General features: G+C 38.2%; 1 pseudogene; it reads left to right on the forward strand.

Annotated features, from left to right (window-relative positions):
• Positions 1-19979, forward strand: part of LOC109058809 — a 726037-nt pseudogene that overhangs the window by 45648 nt on the left and 660410 nt on the right.

Below are 19979 nucleotides of genomic sequence, written 5' to 3' on the forward strand. Positions count from 1 at the left end.
TTCAAATTTTTAATCTAATTAGTTAATCTTTAATCTAAATCATTCAAAACATGGATTCATTCATAACTAAACACCGCTGTGTTGCTCAGAGACGCACAACAGTTCTGCTGTGGCTTAATAGGTAAAATTTTTGTTGGCAAAACTAAGCAAAAACAATCAATGTTGTGTTTAAAATATAACTCAATATTAACTTCTTATTTACTGAACTGTTGTATAAAATCACATTTGCACTCATGCTATTTGGACATAAATTTCTCTCAATGCTAATGTGATATATCGCTTATCATATGATATAAATATGAGGCAAAAACTCATACAGGAGATTTTTTTTTTTGACCCAATATCTCGAATTTAAGGGCATAACTGCATTTATGGAGTTGTTGCCCTGCATCATATTTATCAAGTCAACTATTATTATAATAATCATGCAAAAATGACACAAAATCAACAGATATAATGTGTGATTGGTGCGTAATGAAAGGGTTTTCTCTGTGCTTCAGGTGTCGACTGCATCGGGCACCAAGTGTTTCGCATGCCGCTCTGCTGCTGAAAGGGACAAATGGATCGAGAACCTGCAGCGAGCCATCAAACCCAACAAGGTACCACCGCTTTCTGACCCGCCTTTACTCTGCATCACCGCATCAGTCATGATATTAATCAGAGAGCATTTCATGGGACGGATATTAATATAAGCCCATGTATGCACAGCATCAGTATTTTTGGCCAGGTATGATTTAGGTATGATCCAGGTTTGTTCTCGTGCGAATCGCGTGGCTTTGCAGTTTCGGTGTAGTAAGTAGTAAGGCGTGGCCAGCTGAATTCAATCACGTGGAATCAGGGAAGTGTATATTTGCTCAGCCCTCGTGTGAAGACTGACGAGTGTAAAGACCATCAACTCGATCTGCGCGACTCCACCGAGCAAGAACACCTGCAAGGCACCTGAGTATTGCTTTTTCCCCTTTCTTTACTTTTTGTATAACTTGTTCTCATCTACTTGTTCTAGTCAGTTGTACTCAGTATGTGCTTTCAGATCTCTACTATTACTACTAACACTCGTAAATCATGCACTGTACGTTGGAGGCAGTGCAATCCTAATAATCATACTGTCCCTATGTCCTCTACTACTTTGCTGTCTGTTTATATCCTCTGGTACTACTCGTTGACTTCAAAACATCCACCTAGATAAACCACAGGCTGCTGACTTCAACACTCTGCTCGCCTCATTTGATCTCAAGCACGTGTCTACTACTGCTACTCACAAATCAGGCAACCAATTGGACCTCATCTACACACGCTGTTGCTCCACTAACAACACTTTAGTTACTCAGTTACACACCTCAGACCACTTCCTCATCACTTCTTACCTCTAATACTGATTCCGGACACAACACACAATCCTCCGCAGGTCATCTTTCGACGTAATCTACGCTCACTCTCTCCCTCTGGCCTATCCTCTATGGTTTCATCCTCACTTCCTCCACCCTCTCAGTTTTCAGCACTGTACACAAACACTGCTCCACTCTTACATCTTGCTTAGACAACTTTTGCCCCCTTTCATCCAGAACAGCACGCACCACCTCCTCTGCCCCCTGGTTGTCTGATGTTCTCCGGGAACATCGCTCTGGACTCAGTTAACCCCACTGCTTAAGAAACCCTCTCTAAATCCTGATCTTCTAGAAAACTACAGACCGGTATCCCTTCTTCCGTTCATTGCAAAGACTCTTGAACGAGCTGTGTTCAACCAGCTCTCTATGTTTCTTGTACAGAACAACCTCCTGGACAGCAACCAATCTGGCTTCAAAAGTGGCTACTCAACAGAGACTGCCCTGCTCTCGGTTACTGAAGCCCTGCGACTGGCAAGAGCAGCTTCCAAATCTTTAGTACTCATCAACTCATCTGTCTGCTGCTTTTGACACCGTTAATCACCAGATTCTCCTGTCCACCCTCAGAAAGATGGGCATCTCTGGAACTGCACTCCAGTGGCTTAACTCCCACCTCTCTGATAGATCCTTTCAGGGTGTCTTGGAGGGGTGAAGGTCTTTTTTCTAAGTCACAACAACTTGCTACTGGGGTTCCTCAAGGCTCAGTACTAGGACCCACTCTCTTCTCCATCTACATGATGTCATTAGGATCTGTCATTCAGGTAGCATGGCTTTTCTTATCACTGCTACGCTGATGACACTCAACTCTACTTCTCATTCCAACCAGATGACCCGACGGTAGTTGCTCGCATTTCAGCCTGGTCTGAGTGACATTTCTAGCTGGATGAATGAACCATCACCTTCAGCTCAACCTTACTAAGACTGAACTGCTGGTGGTTCCAGCTAACCCATCGTTTCATCACAACTTCTCTATACAGCTGGGTTCGTCAACCATAACTCCTTCCAGGACAGCCAGAAACCTAGGAGTTGTGATGGATCATCAGTTAAGCTTCACAGACCATATTGCTACAACGACCCGGTCCTGCAGATTTGCCTTATACAACATTAGGAAGATTAGACCCTTCCTGTCAGAGCAAGCCACCCAACTTCTTGTCCAAGCTCTTGTTCTCTCCAGACTGGACTATTGTAATGCTCTCCTAGCGGTCCTTCCTGCATGTACCTATCAAGCCTCTACAACTGATCCAGAATGCAGCAGCGAGGGTTTGTCTTCAATGAGCCACAAAACAGCTCATGTTACTCCTCTCCTCATCAGGTTACACTGGCTACCGGTAGCCGCTCGCATCAAATTCAAGGTACTGATGTTTGCCTACGAGACAACAACTGGCGCTGCACCAATATACCTAAACTCGGTAGATCAGACTTGTTTCCAGCTGGTTGAACGAGCTGTTTATCTCAATCCGAGCAGCTGAGTCTTGTTTTTCGTCATCACCTGACCAATTAATAAAAGCACCTTAATATTCTATTCTATTCTATTCTATTCTATTCTATTCTATTCTATTCAGTCTAATTTATTTATATAAAAAAAGAGAAGAAAAACCTCTAGCACTGTGCTAGACTAACTGAGACTTATCACAGCACTTGTATATTGTTGCTCTCTCGTTGGTCTGATTGCTTCTACGTTGTAAGTCACTTTGGATAAAAGCGTCTTCTAAATGACTAAATGTGATGTGATCATTCGTCATCTCATAGTAGCCCACTTGCAAATAGATGAGTCAGGATCGTCAGAATACTGAATGATATGGAGTCTTTAAATGGACATTTATTTTCCAAAATACATACTCAAAATGATTTTAAAACAACTTTTTGTTTTGCAGCAAATGCTTTTCTATTGTTGGTTTTATAAAAACATTTATTGACATGTCAGAAAATTTATGAGACAAGCCCGGGGGTTCAGTTTTTTTTCTCCTTTTTTGACACTGTTCCAGATTTTAGCATTATTTATACTTTTAACATTATATATTTATACTATTATTGTTTAATTTAAAAAAACAAACATTTTTTTATTTCTTTAACTTAAACTGTTCGTTTAGAATCCAAGGCAACATTTCTAATTTTCTTTTAGTATCAATTTTTTCATTTGGTATTTTTAATTTAGTGTAATTTATATATTACTATTATATGTTTTTATTTTATTTTTATATTTCCAGTTTTATTTTAATTAAATTTTTTGCAGTTTTGTTTCATGCTTTTGTAATTTTTATTAGCTTTCGTTTTTCGTTTCGTTTTTATTTTTTTATGTTCCTTGCCTAAAGTTTTTATTTATAATTTTTTATTTTATTTTATTTCAGTTAGTCGAGGCAAGAATTTTTCAATTTTGCTCAGATACATTTTTCAGGTAATATTTATTTTATATCAGCTTTCTTCTAGTTACCAGAGATGTTTTAATAGTTTTAGTTAACGATAATAACCCTGATCTGCACAAGCACATAACCCTTTGTCAAGTATTGTAAATAAACGTGTCTGTTTTATGTTAATCTCCCTGCGGCTGCAGGATAACAGCCGTCGTGTTGATAACGTGCTGAAGCTGTGGATCATCGAGGCCCGTGATCTTCCTCCGAAGAAGCGCTATTACTGCGAGCTGTGTCTGGATGACATGCTGTACGCGCGAACCACCAGCAAACCGCGCACAGACACCGTGTTCTGGGGCGAACACTTCGAGTTCAACAACCTGCCGGCCATCCGCAGCCTCAGACTGCACCTGTACAAGGAGACGGACAAGAAGAGGCGCAAGGTCAGTTCACACAAGAGCACAGCTGCGGTCACAACACAAACTACTAGGGATGGAACCATATCAGCATCTCACGATACGAGAATATTGAACCATATCACACACCAATCTAAAAGTCATACAAAGTCAAGTGAATTAAGCATGATCTGACAACTGATTTACCAAAAAAAAAGTCATTAGATTTTGAATTTAAGAACATGGGCTGCATGCTCTTGATTTGGATTCCTCTCAAAGTTGCTTTTTCTTTTTAGACTTTTATTAATAGCTTAAACATATCGCAATAAATGTACATAAATGATATTGTTCATCCCTAATCATTTCAACAAAACATATAATACATTTTTCATTTTTATTAATATTTGTATAAATATCTTTATCATGGACTGCCATATCGCAATGTTATAATGAAAAAGACGAAAAATGTATCTATAATAGATTTTTGATATCGTGATAAAAAATAATCCCTAATGTCAAATGATTAATCAAAAAATAAGTATAACATATGTAATAAATCTAATAACTGTGTATTATTATTTAATATTACTCATTTGCCAGCGTTAATTTAATAATTATTTAATATTTATATTTAATATTTTAAAAATTTTTTAATTTTTTTATTTTAGTTTTTATTACATATTTTGTTTTATAGAGTTTGTAATGAATATGTATAGATTTAAAAACAGTGTTTAGTTAACGCTAACTATAATGAATTCAGTGTCTCTGTGATACCACACTAAAAATAAATCAAACTAGTTGATCTACAAATTTGATTAATAATCCACATAAAAAAATAATAATTATATTATATATATAAAATAAAAACACGTATAATAATTAGTTTTGTTTACATAATACTAATATGTGTGTGTCAAAAAAACAATTTAACTGTGTATTTATTATAAATTATTATTATTATAAATACACACACATACAATATTTTACATGCATATATTTATATTCATGTAATTTATATTATAAATAAATATATTTAATATATAGACATATTTTTCTGAAATATATAAATTCATGTGTGTGTGTTTATATATATATACATAATAAATATACACAGTACACACACATATATTATGTAAACAAAAACTTTATTTTGGATGTGATTAATCGTTTGACAGCATTATGCAAAACACAGTTTCATGGCCAGTTATTGATGGTTAGATTCTCTAGTCAGATGTGTTCCTCAGGTGTGTGTGTGTGTGTGTGTGTGTGTGTGTGGCGCAGGAGAAGAGGGAGTATCTGGGGTGTTTGGGGTTGGTATGTATAGTATCTCGGGTATTAAGTTCGTGGAGCTTTGTTGTGCGGTGGTATAGGGTAGTGTGCTGGCGAAGGGCGGCGGTGTGGGCAGCGGGAAGATCATCAACGCCTCGCTGCGCCTCAAGAGCCGCTACCAGACCATGAGCATCCTGCCCATGGAGCTGTACAAGGAGTTCGCCGAGTACGTGACCAACAACTACCGGACTCTGTGTGGGGTCCTGGAGCCGCTGCTGAGCGCCAAGAGCAAGGAGGAAGTGGCCTGTGCGCTGGTGCACATCCTGCAGAGCACCGGCAAGGCCAAGGTCTCACATCCACAGGCCACACACACACCGCAGCTTTCAGGAGTGACAACCGCATTCATAACCATAGAGACAGAGTGACAGATGATCTGAAAGCCACGCCCACACCGAGAAGCCGCCTCCTTGTCATTTCTGACTTACAACAAAAAACAGAGCAATGGCTAAAAGCTGCTGTGTGACGAGATGTACAGCAAACGAGCTGTAGTGTTGTTTTTGGCGGTCTGTTTTAATTTTAGTTTTAGTCTAGTCTTTGTGTGAAGCTGTCAGGTTAGGTTTTATTAGTTTTAGTCACGTTCACACTCTTTTTAGTCTAGTCTAGTTTCAGTCAACTAAAAGTCTGAGCATTTTAGTCTTATTTTATTTAGAATTAATTTTAGTCAACGAAAACTGATGACATTTAATCTAGTTTTAGTCAATGAAAATTATATTTTAGTCTCTTTTTAGTAATGCAGTTCTATTTAACCCAGTCAATACAGTACAAGTACCTAGAAGTACCCGGTGTGGGCGTGGCCTAAATGTGTTCTGTCTCCATAGCAACATTTGTCGTCTTGCGAGAGTGGAGAAGAATTTAGCTGTTTGGTATCTGCAGTTTTTTTGGCTAAATACTCTTTTTGTCTGTTGATTTTAAATATAGATGTGTGTGTGTGTGTGTGTGTGTGTGTGTGTGTGTGTGTGTGTGTGTGTGTGCAGGACTTCCTGTCTGATATGGCCATGTGTGAGGTGGATCGCTTCATGGACCGTGAGCATCTGATCTTCAGAGAAAACACACTGGCCACCAAAGCCATCGAGGAGTTCCTGAAGCTGATCGCACACCGCTATCTCAGAGACACCATCGGTGAGTGAGTGTGTGTGAGTGTGTGTGTGTGTGTGTGGTGGTGTGTGAGTGTGTGTGTGTGTGTGTGTGTGTGTGTGTGTGTGTGTGTGTGTGTGAGTGTGTGTGTGTGTGTGTGTGTGAGTGAGTGTGAGTGGTGTGTGAGTGTGTTGTGTGTTTGTGGGGTGTGTGTGTGTGTGTGTGTTTTGTGTGTGTGTGTGAGTGTGTATTTGTGTGTGTGTGTGTTTAGTGTGTGTGTGTGTGTTGAGTGTGTGTGTGTGTGTGTGTGTGTGAGTGAGTTTGAGTGTGTGTGTGAGTGTGTGTGTGAGTGTAGTGTGTGTGTGTGTGTGAGAGAGAGTATTTTGTGAATGTGTGTGTGTGTGGTTGAGAGAGAGAGTGGTGTGTGTGTAGTGTGTGTGTGTGTGTGTGTGTGAGTGATGTGTGTGTGTGTGTGTGTGTGTGTGTGTGTGTGGTCGTGTGTGTGATTGTGTGGTGTGTTTGAGAGAGAGAGAGTTTGTGTGTGTGTGTGTGTGATGTGTGTGTGGTTGGAGTGGTGTGTGTTGTGTGTGTGGGTTGTGTGTTTGTGTGGTGTGTGAGTGTGTTGGTGTGTGATTGTGTGTGTGAGTGTGTGTGTGGGTGTTCATGTGTGGTGTGTGTGTGTGTGTGGTGTGTGTGTGGTGGTTGTGTGTTGTGTGGTGTGAGAGTATGGTTGTGTGGGAGTGAGTTTGTGATTTTTGTGTTGTGTGTGAGAGAGTGTGAGAGAAAGGTGGTGTGTGGTGTGTGTGTGTGTGTGTGGTGTGTGTGTGAGGAGGGTGTGTGTGTGTGTGTGGAGAGAGTGTGGGGTGTGTGTGTGTGTGTGTGGTGTGTGTCTTGTGAGTGTGTGTGTGGTGTGTTGTGTGGTGTGTGTGTGTGTCCCTTTGTTGATGATGTGTGGGTGGTGATGGTGCTCTGCTCTGCAGGAGAGTTTCATCCATTAGGTTGCGCTGTACGAGTCGGAGGAGAACTGCCGTGAGGTGGATCCGATGCGCACGCCTCCCTCGGTGCTCTCAGATCATCAGGCTAACCTGCGCATGTGCTGCGAACTAGCGCTCTGCAAGATCATCAACTCACACTGGTCAGTTCCTGTCAGCTGACCAGTCCTTTCCTCAGTCACGTCAGCTACTGCTCACATGACATGCAGCTAAACAAATACACGATTTGATCTTTTTATACGAAGTGTTTCATTTTTATTTGTTTTTATTTACATTTATTTAGATTTTGCATTTTAATTATTTAATTATTACAATTTTTTTTTTTTTTTTTTTTTTTTTTGGTTACATGTATTTTAAACTTTTATTTAAATTTTACATTTTAATTATGTAGTTTATTTTAATTTATGTAGTTTATTTTAATAGTTTTATTTTGGAATTATTTATTTTTTATATTTTTATGATTTAATTATTATTGTGTTATTTTAATTGTTTTTATATTTATTTCAGTTGTACATTTTTATGTAGTTAGTTCTATTTTTGTTTTGTTTTGTTTTTAATTTTGTTACTTTTTTTTTGATTTTTTTTATTGTTTTATTTGTTATTTTTATTGTTTTTTTTTTGGTTTTTTTTTTTTTATTATTTTTTTTATAATTTTTTTTTTTGTGTTTTATTTTGATTATATTTATTTTTTTAATTATTTAAATTTTACGTTTTTTTTTTTTTTTTTTTTTTTATTGTGTAGTTACTCAAAATTTATTTTTAAATTTAGTAGAGGGTTTAACATTTTTATGCTTTAATTAAATATTAGTGTTTATTTTTATTGTTAGCCCAAAGACTCACTTCAGTTTAGCCGTTAGCGTTAACTAACACTGTTTAAAAGTGTTTTTGGTAACTGAAAGCTTCAACAAAAATTAGAAAAGTTTCCTTGACAACTGAAATAAAAATAAAGTTTATTTTATTACTATTTATTAATGATGTGCTGGATGGGTGAGTCTTGTTGTTATTTTATTATGATTAATAATGATGATAGATGTTTTATGTGTTGTGATTATTAATAGTAGAATAACAAGTGGTGGGAAATAGTTTCTAGAGCTGTTTCAAAGCCAGTGCTAAAGTGGGAGGTGTTTTTAGTGTTTTTTTTGTTGGGGTTTGTTCTGTGTTGTGTTCTCTGTTTACTGCGTTTTTCTTAGTGAGGTGTTTGAGTTGTTTGGTTTGTGGTGTGTGCGCTGTGCTGAGCGCGGTCGGGAGGACATTCTCATCAGCTCGTCTCTCTTCCTGCGCTTCCTGTGTCCGGCCATCATGTCCCCGTCTCTGTTCAGTCTGACGCAGGAGTATCCGTCCGAACGCACCTCTCGAACCCTCACGCTCATCGCCAAGGTGGTGCAGAGCCTGGCCAGCTTTTCCAAGTCAGTCACTAGAGTCCAGCGTCATCCGCCCATCCTCTCGCGTCACGTGACCCACACTGACACGCCCACCTCACCTCACTTCCTCATTCAGCTGGCGACACCAGTGTTACTGTAGCATCAGTAACACACTGTTATAGTCTCACCATTACAGTTCTGCTTAATATATGTGACCCTGGAGCACAAAACCAGTCAGAAGGGTCAGGTTTTTAAATTAAGGTTTATGCATCATCTGAATAAATAATCTCTCCATTGATGTATGGTTTGTTAGGAGGACAAATATTTGTCTGAGATCAACTATTTGAAAATCTGGAATCTGAGGGAGCCAAAAAAATCTAAAATATTGAGAAAATCATCTTTAAAGTTGTTTCAAATGAAGTTCTTAGCAATGCATATTACTAATCAAAAATTAAGTTTTGATATATTTACAGTAGGGAAATTTACTAAATATCTTCATGGAACATGATCTTTACTTAATATCCCTATTGATTTTTGTCATAAAAGAGAAATGTATAATTGTGACCCATACAATGTATTGTTGTCTATTGCTACAAATATACCTGTGCTACTTGACTGCTTCTGTGCTGCAGGGACACATATTAAATTATGTTTTATTTTAATATTTTCCTTTTTCATTTTAATTTTAGATTACGTTCATTTTATTTTTCAATTAAGTTAAAGTTTTAGTAATTTTATTGTTTTGTCATTTTGTTAGTTTGTCTTTTATATCTATGTAGTTTTGATTGTTTTACTGTTATAGTTTTTGTTAATATTTTTTTATTAGTATAATATTTGTATTTTTTATTTGAATAGTTTCTGCTTTAATTTTAAATTGTAATAATTTTGTTCATTTTTGTTATTTTTATTATAGTTTTAATATTGTATTTCTAATTTTCTAAATTTTTCTATTTTAATTTTAATAATTTTTATTTTTATTTTTTTTTTTCATTTTTATTCGATTTTATGTGTATACCATTTTTTTAAAGTTTTTATCATAATTTTACCATCATAATTCTAGTTGTTGTTGAATGTTGAATTACTTTGTTTTAATATTTTCCTTCTTCATTTTACATTTTTAGTCATTTTGTTTTTGTTTTATTTTTTTTTAATGTCTATAGTTTTACTATCATAGTTTTAGTTAATATTTATAACTAGTTTTTATTGTATTATTTTCTGTTTTCATTTTAGTTTAAAGTTTAAGTAATTTTGTGTTTTGAAATTTTTATTTATTTTCTTTTTTAAATATGTATATAGTTTTTAATAATTTTATTTCATTTTTGTTTTTTGTTATTTTAGCGCTTCAGCTTAAAATAGATGAAAATGAGAATTGTTGCTAGGCAACTAGCTGAAATAAAAAATATATATGTGTGTATATATATATATATATATATATATATATATATATCTTATTTATTTATTTATATTTCCGTTATTGTTGAGTTTAGTAATGTAAGTATTTTGAGTTGAGATAATAACTCTGCTGTGTGTCTCAGGGTTTCTGTGTGTGTCTCACAGTGTTTAGAGGTGATCTTCAGTCTGTTGGCTCCTCACTTATCATCTGTCTCTTTTTCTTTCTGTCGCCCATCCCTCTCTCTCTCTCCATGGATCTGTCCTCTCTCTCTCTGTCTCTCTCTCCCACACTGCTGTGTGTGTGTTCTCTGCAGGTTCAGTGGGAAGGAGGACTATCTGGGCTTCATGAATGAGTTCCTGGAGATGGAGTGGGGCTCCATGCAGCAGTTCCTGTACGAGATCTCTAATCTGGAGTGTGTGAGTAACGCCGGGGCGTTCGAGGGCTACATAGACCTGGGCCGCGAGCTCTCCATCCTGCACAGTCTCCTGTGGGAGGTCATGGCCCAGCTGAGCAAGGTACGGCCCACTGTTTATTTCATTGACCAATCATTTTCGATAAAAACTCTTCAAAAAATCAATAATGAACAATGTTGAGGAAAGATACTTTTAAAAGTACTGTATTACAATGTTGCATTACTCCCTAAAGAAGTAACTAATTGCGTTAATTTTGAGTTACTTTTTAAATCTGCGTCTCAGGCTGAAGGAAACGTAAATTCACGTCTGTACAGTAGAGGGCGCCGCTCAAACAAATCACATGAAGAATATGACACAGGAGAAGAAAGTTCAACTATTCAGCAATAACTAAAATTAAACACGTGTTATTCTTGCTTGTAGTATGGTTGAAGTGGATCATTGAAGGTCAGCAGTGAAAATACTGGTTAATAAAATGCGATTAAATACATAAATTATATTTATCTTATTTAACATAGTTATTTATTGCAGGTTTGTATTATATTCTGTATATTATATGTATAATTTTTTTTTATTGATTTTGAGGAATCCTGCATCTGTTTTTGAGTGAATACATGTTCATATTTAGTCTAAAGAAATATAGAGCTGAGTATCCTCAGCGTTACAGTGAAAGCTAACACTGTGTTTCCTGATGATATCTCCCAAGGATAACATGTAAAGCGTATCCTGCATCTGAGAGTAACGGCCCTAGTACCTGAGCCTTGAGGTACTCCATACTGCACTTGTGAACGATATGATACCTCTTCATTCACTGCTGCGAATTGATGACGGTCATATAAGTACGATTTAAAAGAAGTTTTAAAGGACAGCAGACTAATTTAGTTATTGTCTTTGTTCTTATTGTTAATGAATCAACGAAAGAAAGATCAAAGCACTCACTGCTCTGGAATGAATCACTTTAGTAGCCATAATAAGGATCTTATTTTAATTTATACAAATAAATGTCTGCTTGTAAGAATGAAGGATGTTGTGTGCAAGTTGTTATAAAGAAAGCATGTTATATAACCACTGGTATATCAAAAGAGGGCGATGTTCTCGTCTCTTTATAAGAAGTGATTTTACTTAATTTTGCAGTTAAATCTGTGTCTGTACTGTGTGTTTAAATCATCATTACCAGATGTTTTCTCCGGGAAATCATAGTGTGTTTGGAATTTTAGAGAAATGCTTAATAAATGCATTCCACTGTAACTAAACCCATTCAATACTGTAGATTTAGTCGACTAAAGTCTTATGATATTTAATCAACTAAAACTAAACTAAGACTAAAACAATTTAGATGACTAAAATGTGACTAAAGCTAAATGGCATTTTAGTCCTAAGACTGAAACTAAATCCAAATTTGCTATCAAAATTCATAGATCCAGACTCCTCACCTTTCAACTCACTTTTTTAGATCAGAATAGGTCAGCTGTGAGATTTGCTTACATCCAGTGAGAAGGTGTTTTTATGATTGTGGGTGGGGGGGGGTCTTGCAAGGGTAAATGAAGAACTGGGGTCATTTGTTTCAATAAGTTTTGTATAGTATTTTCTTTACTCTTTACTTCAAAAACTGTTTGAATGAACTCTGGTACGGCTGCGCCACTCGTCTTCGTGTGTGTGTGTGAGTCTCACAACGCTTAAGTGTTTGTGTTTCTTCAGGACGCCATCCTGAAGCTGGGGCCGTTGCCGCGGTTACTGAACGACATCAGCGTGGCGCTGAGGAACCCGCAGCTGCACCGTCAGGCCAGTCACCAGCCGCCCGAGCGCCACCTGACCCGCCCCACCTTCAGCCGCCTCGCCACCAACGACTTCCAGAGCCTCATGATGAGAGACCTCAACAGGTGACTGTCTGGATACACTAACACACTAACTAAACAGTACCATAGTGTTTTTTGGACGTGGTATATGGTACACAAACATGAGGGTTCGGTACGTACTAGGGATGTCAAATTTCGATTATTTCCATGATCGATCGTCGTTTAAATTAACGATCAATTAATCGATTAATCGTTAACCAAAATGCTGCAAAATGCGTCTATTGCAGGCACGCAGTCACCGGCATGACAGGACGTGCAAAAGCCCCCCACACAAAACGCTTTCTCACTTGAATTAAAGGGGTTTTAGTCTGAATAAAATGCTAGTAGCAGGATTATAAAATGAATAGATGTGATTATGATGATTTCATCAAATGAGGAGAACGCGCCATACTTTTGAGGTAGCCTAATTTTAGTTTGTTGACCGTTTCATGTCCCGCATGGAGATCGCTGCACACGCCTCTTAAATGATTTTGTGGTGCTCGTTGTTGTATTTTAAAACACAATTGGAATGTTTTCAACTGACATTATGGAATTTAAAATAAAATTATCCCAAACGTAACTGTGGCGCGCGTGTGGCTCTGCTGCACATTAAGTGAACTGCTTACATCGGCGCTGATGCAGCAAAACACTGTTGCTCACATTAATTTGATCCAGCTGGATTCTGTCCTATAAAATGTCAGATTTTTAATTTTAGCAATCCGGTAGGCCTATTTGTTTTTATAAATCAGGCATAGGCTACAGTGCATTAGATCGTGGCAGTGTGCGTGCATACGAGGACGAGTGAGCGCGGGTTTGGTTAGATTTAGGAGATTTTAGATTTCTATTTGGAGGTTATTGCTCATGTCTCATTCGGCACAAATCCAAATGTTTCCATATTCGCAATGTATTTGAATGTTAAACTATTAGCCTATTTATAATGTTAATGCTTGTACGCATTCGCAAATAGACGGAAAATATCATCCTTTTCATATGAGCAAAAACGTCATTGGCATAACAGAGTGAACCGGTATACTACGGTCTATTTAAACTGACCAGTGTAACCTTTTAAATGTTTAGTTGACTATTTTATTTTGATAATGAACAGACTGCGATGCAAGTTTGAATCGCTAGAATATACGTGTGCAGCAGGCTCCGGCGCAATCGAAACAGCTGAGACATAAAAAAAAAACCTTTTCCGCAAAAGTGTTTAGTTTTATTTGTGCGCACACACAATAAAAACAGAATATTTGTGCTCTTGTAAAATAAAGCAAACAAACAGAATGCGTTGTCATCCTTTTTTTCCGTGAACTTATGGAGCGCAGCCACACTTCTGTTTTAAATCCGTTAATTATTTAAGTCGGATATATTTCGCATATTTAAAAAAAAAAAAGAAGTTATTTTTATGTTGGGCCTATTACTTATATAGGCTATACATTTTCCTTAAAGCATCCCATTTTGTCCCAGGGCTTGAGAACCTGTGCTCTAGTGAGGTCCATGCAGAAACTCATGAACGATGAATGCGCGTGGGAAAACGTATTGTGTCGTCACAGCGCCTATTAATCGCTGTTTTGAATCCAGCAATTATTTATTTACAGATTATAAACTCTGATTATGACAAGTGTGGTATAAAAGCTTTGTTTATTAGAGGAATAATAGGAAATGTTAGATCGCTAGCATGCATCTGGATGACGTTCGAGCCTATAGCCTTCATTTACGCGGCTTTGTTCTGGTTTGCCGGTTAGTCATGAATTTCCACAAATTCAATAACATAAAGGCATTGTTTCTTTTCCTAAATCTTCACAGTCTAACCCTCTAATTTCGCAGGTTTATTTTATTATCTTTCACTTTTAATCACCGTTTTCGCATCTCTTACTGTGGTAAACATGGGAAGGGAAATTAAAGATTTCATGAATTAGGAATTCGTTCGATTTATTAATTTTTTCCCTTATTTAGTTAAATCATCTGTTATTTAGGAAACAAAATTAATGTAATTAATGTAAAAGCAATTGCCACAAATTAATAAGTCGTAGGAACGAATTAACAAGTAATAGGATAGCCTTTATGTCCTGTGTCCCGCAGCCCTGCAAAGCGCACGCGAAAACAGGTATCTGCGAAGCGATTTAGTTATGTACATATTTCTATTGTTGAAGAACTTTTATGTTGTTTCTATTTTAATGTAGGCTACTTTAAAGTTTAAAATCACATTAAAAGCTTAATTTGTACATTGTGAATGAATTATGATGCTTTTTATATACCGTCACCGTCACTCACAAGCCGCTCGCAACGTGTGTTCTGCGCATGAGCCGCACGCAGCCCAGCATTAAATCGGTTAACCGACCATCGACAGCCTTAATCGATTGTATCTCTTATCGACAATTAATCGATCACCGATTAATCGTTGACATCCCTAGTACGTACCACAGTTTTGATGTCACGGATCGGTATGATTTCGGTTCAGCAGGGGGAAAAAAATTAACTTTTTTTAGTAAACAGTGGTTTACTGAATAAATTGCTGATTCTTTAAAGCGGTCATCGGATGGCCATTTTCCACAGTTTGACATGATTCTTTAGCATCGTAATGAAAGTCTATAACATACTTAGGTTACAATTTCTCAATGGTAGTGTAAAACACCCTTTTTACCCTGTCAAAATCAGCTCTGTTCACAGCGACCCGTTTCGGTGCATGTCCCTTTAAATGCTAATGAGCTCTGCTGACCCCGCCCCCTCTTCCAAACCGCTCTCTGAGAAACTTTAGCCGCATTCATTGTGAAACTTGCTAACTAGCACATTATTAGGAAAGGCGATTTGCAAAGATTCATTAAAAAAAACTTGCACTCGCTTCGTCTGTAACTGTTTTCAGTTCAAACGTGTAAAAGTGAATTTTGCATCTGATGACCCACTTTAAATAAATTCATTCATATTATTTTCTTAGGGATTAAGAATCTATCTCAGCTTCTGCTCTAAACTATCCACTTTCGGTTCGTTTATCCAGTGAAGCTCTTGTAAATCAGCAGTGATGAGAATGCAAGGCTGTTCATTCCATTTTTGGAACTGAGCAACAACCTTTCTTTGAATGCGCGTTTCAGTGACGTCACAATTCTGCGGGAAATTTGCGGCAATTATGGAAATTTGCAAACTTTTGCGAAAATTGTAGAGTTTGCTTGATTTTGCGATAAATTCAGCGATCGCAAAATCCTGGAGGGACTGTAAAATAATACTCATAATTAAGCATAATGCTGTTGTGAATTCACCCACACTATGATTCAGTTAAATAAATATATGTGATGCAGGTTTAATATATGTGCTTTATTTATATGTGTATAGGTTGCGTGTCTCTGTAAATAAACGTGTTCGCAGTAAATAAATGCTGCTCCGCACAAACTGATATCATTTACATGTGTGGAGCGTCTCAAGCTCCATCTCTGTATGTTGTTGTGTGTTTGCGTTTATTATAACATCCGTCTGGGAACGCGACGTGCGCCATTTCTTCAGATTTTCAAGGTAAATTGTTTATAAGCTTACGCAAACACTGGAGAATACGTTGATATCTTTCTCAATGTGCTGACTGTTCATCGCGATTTTAAAATAAAATGCCTTTGTTAAAATGCATAATGCACATTAGCTATATTGTTTATGATACATTATGTATTTTAACAGTTTTGTTTAAAAAAAAACGTGATTACTTGCCTTTGATACTTAATTTGAACTAATTATTATTGCCTCGTTGCATTTATATAACCTTTGTATTTTAAGTAATAGTTCTAGTACCTTATTCGCTTAGGTCTATTTTTATGACTGGAGAAAAAAACTATTATAATTATCCGATTACTGAATTACCAAAATAATCATTAGTGACACTGTTACGCCCTTATTAGGGAGCAACAATGAAGGAGGAAAAAGCGGTTTCGGCGGCCCGGACGAGCCCCCAATTCAGTCTCCATAACAAAGACTATCTCACAAACTCTCGCAAAACGCCGATCAACACATCACGGTCCTAGCCAGGGATCGATGTGACTGAAAGGAACGCACCACGAGGAAGCCCAACAGGAAGCTCTTATTAATGGGCACACCTGTGCACCGGTGCACCTAATCCACCTGATTACCTCACAGCTCCGCAGCGCACCTGTAGGGGGAGCACAAACACACACCAAGACACAGCAGAGAAGATAATACAAAGTACAGCCGTGACACCCCCCCACTTAAGAAAAGGAAACCAATAAGTTTCCGCCAACATTACTTAAACACTTAACCGCACCAACACATAACTTTAGTATAGGCCTATACATACACACATTACCAACAAAATCCTTCCCCCACATGGATAGAGTTAAAAAAACAAACCTGTTAACTAGAAAATTTTACAGTTGAATTCTTTGACTTAAGCACTGGACAATTCGACTTCCAATGTCCTTTACCCAGACAATAATTGCAGTTATCATAGTCACTTGATGTTTTTTCCAAAACACCGCGCCTGGCTGGGCCCACAGGGACAACGGAAGAATTCCCCCGTGTATGAACCTGCCGTTCACTAAATCTGTCAACATAGGGCTCATGAATAAGTTCCCAATCATCCACCAGCAGTGCAGCTTCTAAAGCGGTTTTAACCTGACGCTCCGCAACATAAGTAGCTACAATTTCAGGAAGTGTATTTCTGTATTGTTCAAATAAAATTAAACTCTCTCAGCTTATCCATTGTTGTACTATCTGCCGCTGTACACCAACGATCAAACTGCACAGTCAATCCTCTTACGAACTCAACATTTGTTTTTCAACTTCAACTTTCGCTGTAACGTACGAAAGTGTTGCCGATAACTCTGGCACACGCTCATTTATTTTCAACACGCCGCCTTAATGGCTTCATAATTCTGGCTGTCAGCATCAGATAGCGTAGAATAGGCTTGTTGGGCTTTACCTGTTAAAACGCACTGAAGCAACATAGCAAGTTCAAAATTTGTTAAAACGCACTGAAGCACGACTCGCTTCAAACAGGAGAAAAAAAAATCTCCACCTCAGACTCATTAAACGAGGTACCAACGCAAATTATGTTGCCACACTCCGTTTCGTCGAACCAATATCAAAAATCTGCACCCACCGGCTTACCTTCGTGGTAAATCTAGTCGACGCCTTTCAATCTCCAAACGCACCTTGTCACATTCCAAGCGGCGCTTCTCACACTCAGTATCACGTTGTATCATCAACAACTCTTTCTGCTGCTCAAATGAAAGAGTGCTTAACTCCGGCAATGTAAGAGTAGTCGGCGTCCACTCAGCTCTGGCGGACGGCGAAAGCAGAGCAGTCGCACCAAGAGTGCTTAAATCAGGCAATGCAGCTAAATCAGGCACCCTAGATTTTCTTCTCAATATTTTAAGATCACACAGCGCATTCTCAATAACTAATTTAATTCCGTCTTTTGACCTTTTTTGACCTCCTTTTCTGATTATAAGTTAGCTCGATCTTATAATGCGCAGCTAATTCTAATAATTGCTCTTTGGTCATTCCCTCTAATAATTCCTCCGACGGAGACTGAGAAAATGCTTCAATTACATCGGTGGCCATAATTACCGTTAATCACGCTTACAAAACACTCGCTCAACAAATATTACACACCAAAAAACAACTTTTTTTTTTTTTTACCTGACAAATCAGAATTTATTTAAAGAAACTAAACCATCCATTTAACCAAATAAACCCTAGTCTTCAGTTGGCCCAAGACCGGGTACTTACGCACTAACTCCCGTAAGTTTGGGAAGTCGACCAATTGCCGAGTCGCCCCCCAAACCTCGGATGTGCTCCCGAGACAACTGCTCTAAGCCCCGAGCCAACCAAAAATAACAAACAAAAATAAAAACTACGTGCCCCAAAGACACGTACTAAACCTACCCGGAAGGTTTGTTCTTCAAATGCTCCCAACAAATTATGTTATAGAACCTAACAAACTAATAGAGCGTTCACCAACTTTATCAATTTACAAATAGGCGGATAATATACAAATGTATTCAATTCAAACATCCTACCTTTTATCCTCCTTCAAAGACAACTGTCTTTCAAACCAAAATTCGCACGAATCCATACCCAATTTTTATCCCGGACGAGCCCCCAATTGTTACGCCCTTATTAGGGAGCAACAATGAAGGAGGAAAAAGCGGTTTCGGCGGTTACAATACTCTTTATTTTCAGTCTCCATCACAAAGACTATCTCACAAACTCTCGCAACGCCGATCAACAACACGGCCCAATTGTTACGACGATGTGACTGAAACACGGAACGCTCCACGAGGAAGCCCAACAGGAAGCTCTTATTAATGGGCACACCTGTGCACCGGTGCACCCAATCCACCTGATTACCTCACAGCTCCGCAGCGCACCTGTAGGGGGAGCACAAACACACACCAGACACAGCAGAGAAGATAATACAAAGTACAGCCGTGACAGACACCCCTAAATGCTATGTGACATTAAGCCGTTTTATTGACGTCTTTCCTCGTTTGAAACACCAATTGATTGATTATGTTAAAGCTAGCACGTCAAAGAGCGCCGGAACACCATTTACTGTTTATGTGTACATTTATCTCGTGTGTGTAGCTCTATAGACATCTCTCGTCTGCCGTCTCCCACTTCTGGTCTCTCCGGCAGCGGCGTTCTCTCTCACCCTGGAATGGCTGCGTTCTCCGAGCGAGATCTCCGTGGAAACAAAGACGTCTTCTACGTGACCCGCCCACCTCTCGCACGCTCAAGCCCCGCCTACTGCACGAGCACACTCTCTCACTGATCCAGACACACACACACACACATAGACTCACAACACACACACACGACACACACTCTCCTCACCACACACACACACACACAGCACACACACACATATACAGACACCACGACCACACACACACACACACACACATAACAGACAACACACACACCACACATATAATATACAGACACACACACAACAACACACACACACAACACCACATATACAGACACACACACTCTACAGCAACCACATATACACTCACACACACACACACAGACCACACACACACATACAGAACAGACACACACACACACACGCACACACACATAACAGACCACAACACATACACACACACACACACACACACACAAACAAACACACCCAGACACAGCACAAACATAAAAAACACACACACACACACATATACAGACACACAAACACACACACACACACATATAGAACAAACACACACAAATACACACACAACACCACAACAACACCACACACACATACAGACACACATATACAGACACACACATACACATATACAGACACACACACTCACACACACAAAAATACAAACACACCCAAAAAAATACACACACACATACACGACGACACACACACATACAACACACACACACACACATAAAAAAGACAACCACACACAAAAAAAAAAAACAAACACACATATACAGAAAAGAAA

The sequence above is a fragment of the Cyprinus carpio genome, chromosome B19, assembly GCF_018340385.1.
Source record: "Cyprinus carpio isolate SPL01 chromosome B19, ASM1834038v1, whole genome shotgun sequence".
In the NCBI taxonomy this organism is placed as follows: domain Eukaryota; kingdom Metazoa; phylum Chordata; class Actinopteri; order Cypriniformes; family Cyprinidae; genus Cyprinus; species Cyprinus carpio.